This window comes from Mus pahari, chromosome 2 (assembly GCF_900095145.1).
Source record: "Mus pahari chromosome 2, PAHARI_EIJ_v1.1, whole genome shotgun sequence".
Classification (NCBI taxonomy): domain Eukaryota; kingdom Metazoa; phylum Chordata; class Mammalia; order Rodentia; family Muridae; genus Mus; species Mus pahari.
The window spans coordinates 159,927,443-159,935,244 of NC_034591.1; the positions used below are offsets into that span (position 1 = coordinate 159,927,443).

Consider the following 7,802-nt stretch of genomic DNA (forward strand, 5'->3'; position numbering starts at 1 on the left):
CAGTCCCCACAAGAGAAGCATGGTCAATAGTCACATAAGCAGTGGCCCAAGCTTCTGACCTTCAGGCTAAACTCCTCCCCAGTTACCTAAAGACCATAAAAAGGGCTGTTCAGCCCCACCTCGCTCTCTTACTCTCGTCTCCCTTTTACCCCTCACTCTCCCCTCTCTTTGTCTTCTCTCCTCTCTCCTGTCTTACTCTCTTTCTCTCTAGCCTGCCCCCTCCCTCCTCCCTTCTCTCTTTCCCCCTGCATTTCTACAATAAAGCTCTAAAACCATAGAGAGTCTCTGCTCATCAAGGCTGCGCACACTCTCACAGGTGTTGGGAACCTCTTCCCTCATCCCTCTCTCCTATAACCCCGGTGGCTTTAGCAAAGTAACTCCAGGGTCCCCATGTAGGGCTGCCCCTGGCCACCCCTTGAAGAGTGGGTCAGAGGCTTGGATGCCCACCCAGGGATGAGTGGGAGGTAGTTAGCAGCCCTCCCACGCCTGACTGACCAGAGAATAGGTAAAACTCTGGTGGGGTGTGGGCCTCTCCCCCCTCTTCCCCAGGGCCCCCTTTTTAGTTCCCAACCCTCTTTGATGTGAGAGTTGGTGCGGACAGTACGATGTCTGTAATGAAGTTTCTCCGTACAGCACAGGTCAGTTTTGTCAGAACACCCCCCCCCCCGCCCCCCAGGTCTGTTCCATGTTGGATTTCGAGTTAATGTCCACTTGAGTCAGAACCTTTCCCTGCTGCTGACATTTCTGCAACTCAATCCCTTGTGGAGTCAGGGCCTGCAGCCCTTGGACATGGCTTAGAGGCCAGCTGTCCTTGGAGACATTCATATACACTTCTTTGTGTTGCTATTAAAAAAATATTCTCCTATGACTTATATACAACAACTTAATCATTCTGTATTAAAAATGTCCATCTTTTAGGTTCTGGGGCCTTTTGGGGCCAGTGAAACTGGATACATTTATATCCAGACCACATATCTATCGAATGGAACACTGCCACCATCTCAAAATATCCCATCCGACTCTGCACATAATCAGTTTCAAGCCTGTCTGTAACTTCACTTCCTCCTTCAGACAAATATGCCTGTAACTCATTAGAGCCCCCGGGACTTGCATCAACCAGCAGGAACGCCAATGACCCACACACCTCTAAGTTGATGTTTTCATTAGCATTGCAAGCACTGGGCCAGCACAGGCGTCTGCACTCTCTGTGTTCTGGCCACACCACCCTGATCACACCTGGCCTCATTCTGCATTCTCTTTCAAATCACGGGGCCTGAATGCTGGAGATAAACCTTATTGGTTACATTCGGGCCTGAATGCTAGAAATAAACCTTATTGGTTACATTCAGGCCTGAATGCTGGAAATAAACCTTATTGGTTACATTCGGGCCTGAATGCTAGAAATAAACCTTATTGGTTACATTCGGGGCCTGAATGCTAGAGATAAACCTTATTGGTTACATTCTGGAATTCACTTCTAGGCTTGGTCACGCCTAGCTCTTACACCTCTCATTATGGTTTAAGAACTCAGCGGAGCTTCTTCTGCAAGGTCTCACAAAGTCTCATGGTCATCGAGAAGTGCTTCTTCCTCTTAGCCGTTTATTCACAGAGGACCAGGTGGGCTCAGATCCAACGGGGCATGGGTTCTGTGAATACGATCTCTTTAAAAAAATGGCAACAGTTTTCTTTCATCTTTCAAAAAAGGGTTTTAGTGTGTGTGTGTGTGTGTGTGTGTGTGTGTGTGTGTGTGTGTGTGTTCGTGTTCAGATGCCAGCGGAGGCCAGAAGAAGGTATCAGATGCCTTGGAGCTGGAGTTACAGGAGGCTGTGCACTGCCTGAAGTGGTTTCTGGGATCTGATAGTGCAGGATCTTGCCACTGCTGAGCCATCTCTCCAGCCCTCACCCCAAAGTGGGGTAGAGATGTGAGCCTGCCACCCATTGACTAATGAGGTGTGCACTTGCTGTTCTGTGGCTGGCTTAGTGATAGTCTGCCACCGCACCACACACTGGAGTGTTCTGGCAGGGAAGCTCCTGCTGCTGGCAGTTTCCGAGAACACTGTGGCCTCCATGGTCTTCAAGGCCTCGTCCCCACTCCTGGAGAGGCCTAGGCTCTGCCGATTTTTAAAGTGTCCATCAGAGAGTAGTTATGTCTTGGTCCCTGTAACTAAGCCATTCTCCCCCCCCCCACAGTATCAACAACAACTAGCTTTAAATGTTTTAATGTTTTGCCCTTCCCCATTTAAGTGGTTTGTCCACTCCGGTTACCCCAGTCTTCTCATACGAACTCTCCACTGTGTAGACACAACAGTGTGGAGGGACACTCTCTCCCAATTCTAAATCACTGTCAGTCATGGTCCTGAGTAAGGCAGCCAGGAAGGCAGCTATGTGAGAAGGTATTTCGTGGGGGAGTCTGAGAGGTCCCATGATGGCCGTCTACACTCCAGGAAGTCCCCAGAGATGCACATAGCATGGCTTAGTTCAAGAACCAGTGATGTTGTAAGGGTCTGTTGTTCACCAAAGAATGATACCCCAGACTCAAATAGTGTGCGAAAGCAAAGAGCATTTTATTCTGCAGAAGACCGGCACAGGGGTCCCTCATTCCAAAATGGAAAGACAATCAAATGATCTCACAGGACTGATTTAAAGCACATTAGGGGATTCCAGTGTAGGTGGCCTTTATCTTACTCTATCTCTAAGGGCATTCCATTAAAGAGGCATGGGAGTTGGAAGGTCTGGAAACCTGTCCTGGGCTTTAGGCTAGGCGGCTGGGCACCTCCTAGTTTCCGACTAGCTGCCTGAAGCCTGGGGTTTTAGCTGACGTGCCTGGACTTGCACAGTTCTTAGGTCTAGCCTCCTTGACTGCCAATTTGAAACCTGTCACAGAGTCAGCCTGGCCTTCTTAAAGGCCACGGCTCAGTCTGCGTACCCAGTGGCCACTGGTGGGCCGCAGGCAGAGGTTCTGATGCCCGAGCATCAGGGAAACAGCATTACTCTTTATTATCACTCTCACACTGTCTTAAGGATCTCCCATCCCCAGAATGCTTTCAGAGCTCCCTCCCTGACTCTGCCCCAATGCTCTGGGACCCTAGCCACGGGACTCTGCTCTCAGTCCAGCTCGGTGACCACAGTGCTCACCTCTCTTATTTTCTCAATAACAAGCTATACCTACCTACCTGTTTCTTTGCACATACTTAAAAAAAATACAATCTTAAAATATCTTGTTTATTTTAATGAGAACACGCCCTGGTTAGGTTTTTTTTTCAACCTGATGTGGAATCTAGCTATAGTCATTTGAGAAAAGCAAACCTCAGCGAAGATATGTCCTCACCAGGTTGGCCTTCGGGCAAGCTTGGGCGTCATTCTCTTGATTAATGATTTATGTGAGAGGGTTCAGCCCACTGTGGGCCCAGCAATCCCTGGGAGGTTGCCCTTAGCAGAAAGCAGGCTGAGCAAGCTAACAAGCAGCATCCTTCCATGGCCCCTGATTCAGTTCCTGCCTCGAGCCCCTGGCCCACTTCATCTATGATCACTGTGACCAGGGTGTGTAAGCTCAAACAAACTCTGTTCTCCCAAGGTCGCTTGGGTCCTGGAGTTTTATCACAGGGTAGAAACCCTACTTGGTGTTTCCGAGTTAAGACAGTCGCAAAATAATCCTAAATTCTGGTCTGACGTCATCACACATGCAGCACGCATGCTCCCCTCGTATCCACGCCCCTTCCTTCCTCTGCAAATTGTTCCTTCTATTCCCGTGTCTTATGGCTTGTTTTCTAATGCATGCTGGATATGGCGTAAAGCTACTTAAGTAGTAGAAATAGATTTATCTTCATAAAGGGCACTTTCCCTATTCTGGGAAGAAGGTGGAGGGCTTTTCCCCTTCGGGAATTGCATTAGCAGAAGACAGTTGTAGGTTGTTTCCGTTCCCTCCTGGCTTCAGGTTTGTTGAGAGCGCCACGCTCCCTCCATCCATCTTTGTGATCTAAGCACTTTAGGACTATCATGCTCTTTGCTCTTTTGTCCAATCTTGGGTCCCAGCTGTGCCCACTGTTCAGAGTGTTACAGAAGTCTCCTGGGTAGAAGGTTGTGTTCTTGGCAGAGCCCCTGGATTCCGGCACATGACACCTGCTCATTGGCTACTATGAGCTCTGCTTCCTTCGGAACAGTCTCCCATGGCAAGCTTAGTCATTACAGATCTCAAACAACCAGTGCAGCCGGGGAAGAACAGGGTCTGTTACACTCCTCAGCATTCACTAAGAAAACAAAGATGTGCTGTGTCACATGTGTGCCAAGGTGGCAGAGAGGAGAGAGGCCAGGTAAACGCTCAGGGTTCTGACCTGTGAATGTCTGAATGATCAGTCTCCAAGCACTCCCCCCCAAAAGCAAGCCTGAGGAGACCACCATTCTGATACCAGGCAGGCCCCAATGGCTCCCAGGACCAGGGGCCAAACTAGAGACTAGAAGAACCCTGCCTGGGGCTGAGGGATGCTGGCAGGAGTGAGCTTGAGACAGACAACCCTCGAATGGGGCCAAGGGGGGCGGGGTGGGGCAAGGAGAGCGCCTGAGCCTGAGATGGCTAACTGGTACCACACAGGCCTGGGGGTGTAGACCATACCTGAGAAGACGCCTGCCAGGCCCCATAATGCACCAGTGGCGCAGAGCACTCCTGAGACCACTACTGAGATGACCCCAGACACTTGGAGACCTTGGGTACCACTAAGAGGAGCAAGAAAGATGGAAGAGAGAGAAAGGTCATAGGCACAATGAGGAGAGGCAGAACTGGAGACTTCAGGGTATCGAGGAACAGCCGGATGTGAGTAGCTGGTGATGCCACCTGGGACCATGGTGGGGCCCTGGCCTGTGCTGTCACTGGGAGCCATGTCTGGGTCTGTGGCCCCTGCAGCAGCAGGGGTGTGTTACCACCACAGTTCCGGTCCATGTCCCCGGTCTGGGCTGCTGCATGGGGACTTGATGTCTGAGGGCTTTGCAGCACTGGCCCCACCCTGGATGGCGCGGGAGAGCTGGTCCTGGGGGCACAGGATCAGGAGAGTTGACCCCACCCCTAGCCAGCTGCAGTAGCCAGGGGGGAGGGGCCCACACACTGTGGAAGTTGTGGGTGAGATGGCCCTACCAGTTGTCTCCCATGAGGACAGATACCCTCCTCACCCCTTCCCTCTCACCACCTGAAGCAGGCAGAGACCTTGCCCTGTGGTCACCTGGGAGCAGAAGAAAGGTCCGTGCCCCTCTCCTGCTGCAGCACTTGGGAGAGCAGGCCCTGCACCTAACCTGGGCAGCACAATAGAGCTGACCCTGGATTGGGGGTGGTGGTAGCTGTGGGTGAACTGGGCCCTGAGGATGTGAGTGTGGGAGAGAGACCTAGCCCCTCCTCTTGTAGTGGTATGTGGGAGGGAGACATTTATCTCCCTGCCCCTGCTTTGCCCTCCTGTCACCACCAGTGGCAGGTTAGAGAGTTGGCCCTAACGGGGTCATGATAGCGAGAGAGCTGTCCCTGTCCCTCACCTGCTGCAGGACTCAGGAGAGTTGGCTCTAGATGTGGGGGTTGTGGGTGTGTAGAGAAGCAGCCCTGCATCTTATCTGCTGGGCAGCGGTGGTGCAGATGAGGGAGTGCTGCCCTCCTCCCCTCCCTCATCCCTTGTCACTTACTGCAGGCAGGAGAGCTGACCCTGAGGCCATCAGTGTGGGAGAACAGGACATGTCCCTCGGGTGGCTGCAACGCTCAGGAGAGTGGGCCCTTCACCTTGCCTGGGCAGCAGGGCAGAGCTGGCCTGGTTGTGGGGTTGCTGGCCCTGAGGGCATGAGAGTAGGAGAGCTGGTAGGCTTGACCAGCTTAGAACCTCTTAGGCCCAGACCCAGGGCTTTGAGTTAGCTCACCCCAACGTCTACCCCATCGATGAACTACTGGAACACATGAAATGCCGGTCCTGCAGATCCAAAACACAGATCTCCATGACCCAGGGCAACAACAGGATACCCGAGAGGACCCCCAGTGAGGATCCAGTACCTACAGAGTAGCAGAAGCCAGAGGCCTCGTATGTACCAGACCAATAAGCCATGGCAACGGAAATTTGCAAGCAAAGAAGTGAGGACAAAAGGGTGCACCGTGGGACACACTGTGACACACCACAGCTCCCACAACACTGTAGCTGTCTTCAGACACACCAGAAGAGGGCGTCAGATCTCATTACAGATGGTTGTGAGCCACCATGTGGTTGCTGGGATTTGAACTCAGGACCTTCGGAAGAACAGCCAGTGCTCTTAACCGCTGAGCCATCTCACCAGCCCAGAATTGATCTATTCTTTATCTTTTAGTTTATAGTGAGTCCTGTGGCCTATCATGGACTTTCCTATCATAACCTTAAGCAGGATCCACCGAGTTATTTTTAGTTCTTATGAAAGCCGTGTGTATAAGATACTGTCCTCTGGGAGGTGAAGGTGGTTCTTAGGACCACTGGCCCAACATCATCTTATCTGTAAGCAACTGTGTCAGCCTCTCGCCGTGGAGTGAACTGCCCTGACTCCAAAACATGTCCCACTCCTTCCGAAGCCGCAGTCACTCTATCATGGATGCGTTGCTAAGCATACTCTCTGTGTAAGAGCTCATTACACCTCCCTCTGTAGGGAGCAATCTACACTATATACTGCCGATGGTTTGTTTGTTCTGGGTTAGCCTTTAATCTAGGACACTGGGAAGGAATGTGGGGCTCTGTGGGTTTGGCATATGCTAGCCTCCCCCTGCTACACAGAGGGCAAATGAACTGCAATGTGTGCATCTGAGAACTAAGGCTGACCACCTGCCCAGAGGGACAAGGCTAGACTTTAGAATGACTGGCTGCCTTTGTTCCCCTTCCCTATACAACCTACTGGCTAAAGGTAAGAGTCGAGGTTTTAGAATCTGAGTTGTCTGTTGTCTCCCACTGACAGCTCACTGAATAAAACACAGCTGGGTTTTGCCCACATGTCAGGTGGGACAGATCTAGTTTCATTCACTACAAGGTGATTCAGACTTTTTAAAAAATGTTCTGTGGTTAAGTCAATCTAAAACGCTTCAGGCCTCCCCTCCACTGGAAGGCTGGGTCTGCCAATCAGCCTGTTAGAAGCCATGCAGCTAAGACTTGTTTAGTACAGTGTTCCCAAATGCTCTAGCCCTCAGGACTTTCCCTCACTTCAGCAAGTGCCATCTACCAGTCCAGCCAACAGTCAGGACCGCATGGGGCACACTTTGCACACAACAGCCCTGTGTTACATCCTCCACCCCTGCTGTCCCCCAACCTTGTACAAGGTCACCTCTGCATTATTTAAGAGTGGCTCCCCAGAGCATTTCTCAAGAGACAGCAGAGCTGGGTCTTATTAATCACATTGTTTCCCGTGGAAGAGACACACACTTAAAAATGATAAACATAACGGAGAGCAACAGAATAATGAAGTGTATTTTTATGTCAAATGGGTTCCCTCCTCCAAGCTGTAAGGAGAACTAGCTGCTCCCTCCACATCACACCAGTGACACTTGGTGGCTGGCACTCAGAATGCTACCTTGGTGGCAGTTTGCATTGAACTGAAGACAGAAGACAGGGAAGTCCACAACCGAGAAACTTGAAGCCTATCTAACTGCCGGAGTCAGAAGAAATGTCCCCACTGGGTCCCATATCCCTACCCTATGACTTTACACACTGTAAGAGTTAAAAAAGAAATCCTGTTTAAAAAACACATATCTTCAGGGGATGGATGTGGTGTGTGTGTGTGTGTGTGTGTGTGTGTGTGTGTGTGTGTGTGTGTGTGTGTGTGTGTGT

General features: G+C 51.0%; 1 pseudogene; it reads left to right on the forward strand.

Annotated features, from left to right (window-relative positions):
* The first annotated feature begins 4,278 nt into the window (after positions 1-4,278).
* Positions 4,279-4,365, forward strand: LOC115063537 (annotated as a pseudogene).
* Positions 4,366-7,802: the final 3,437 nt, after the last annotated feature.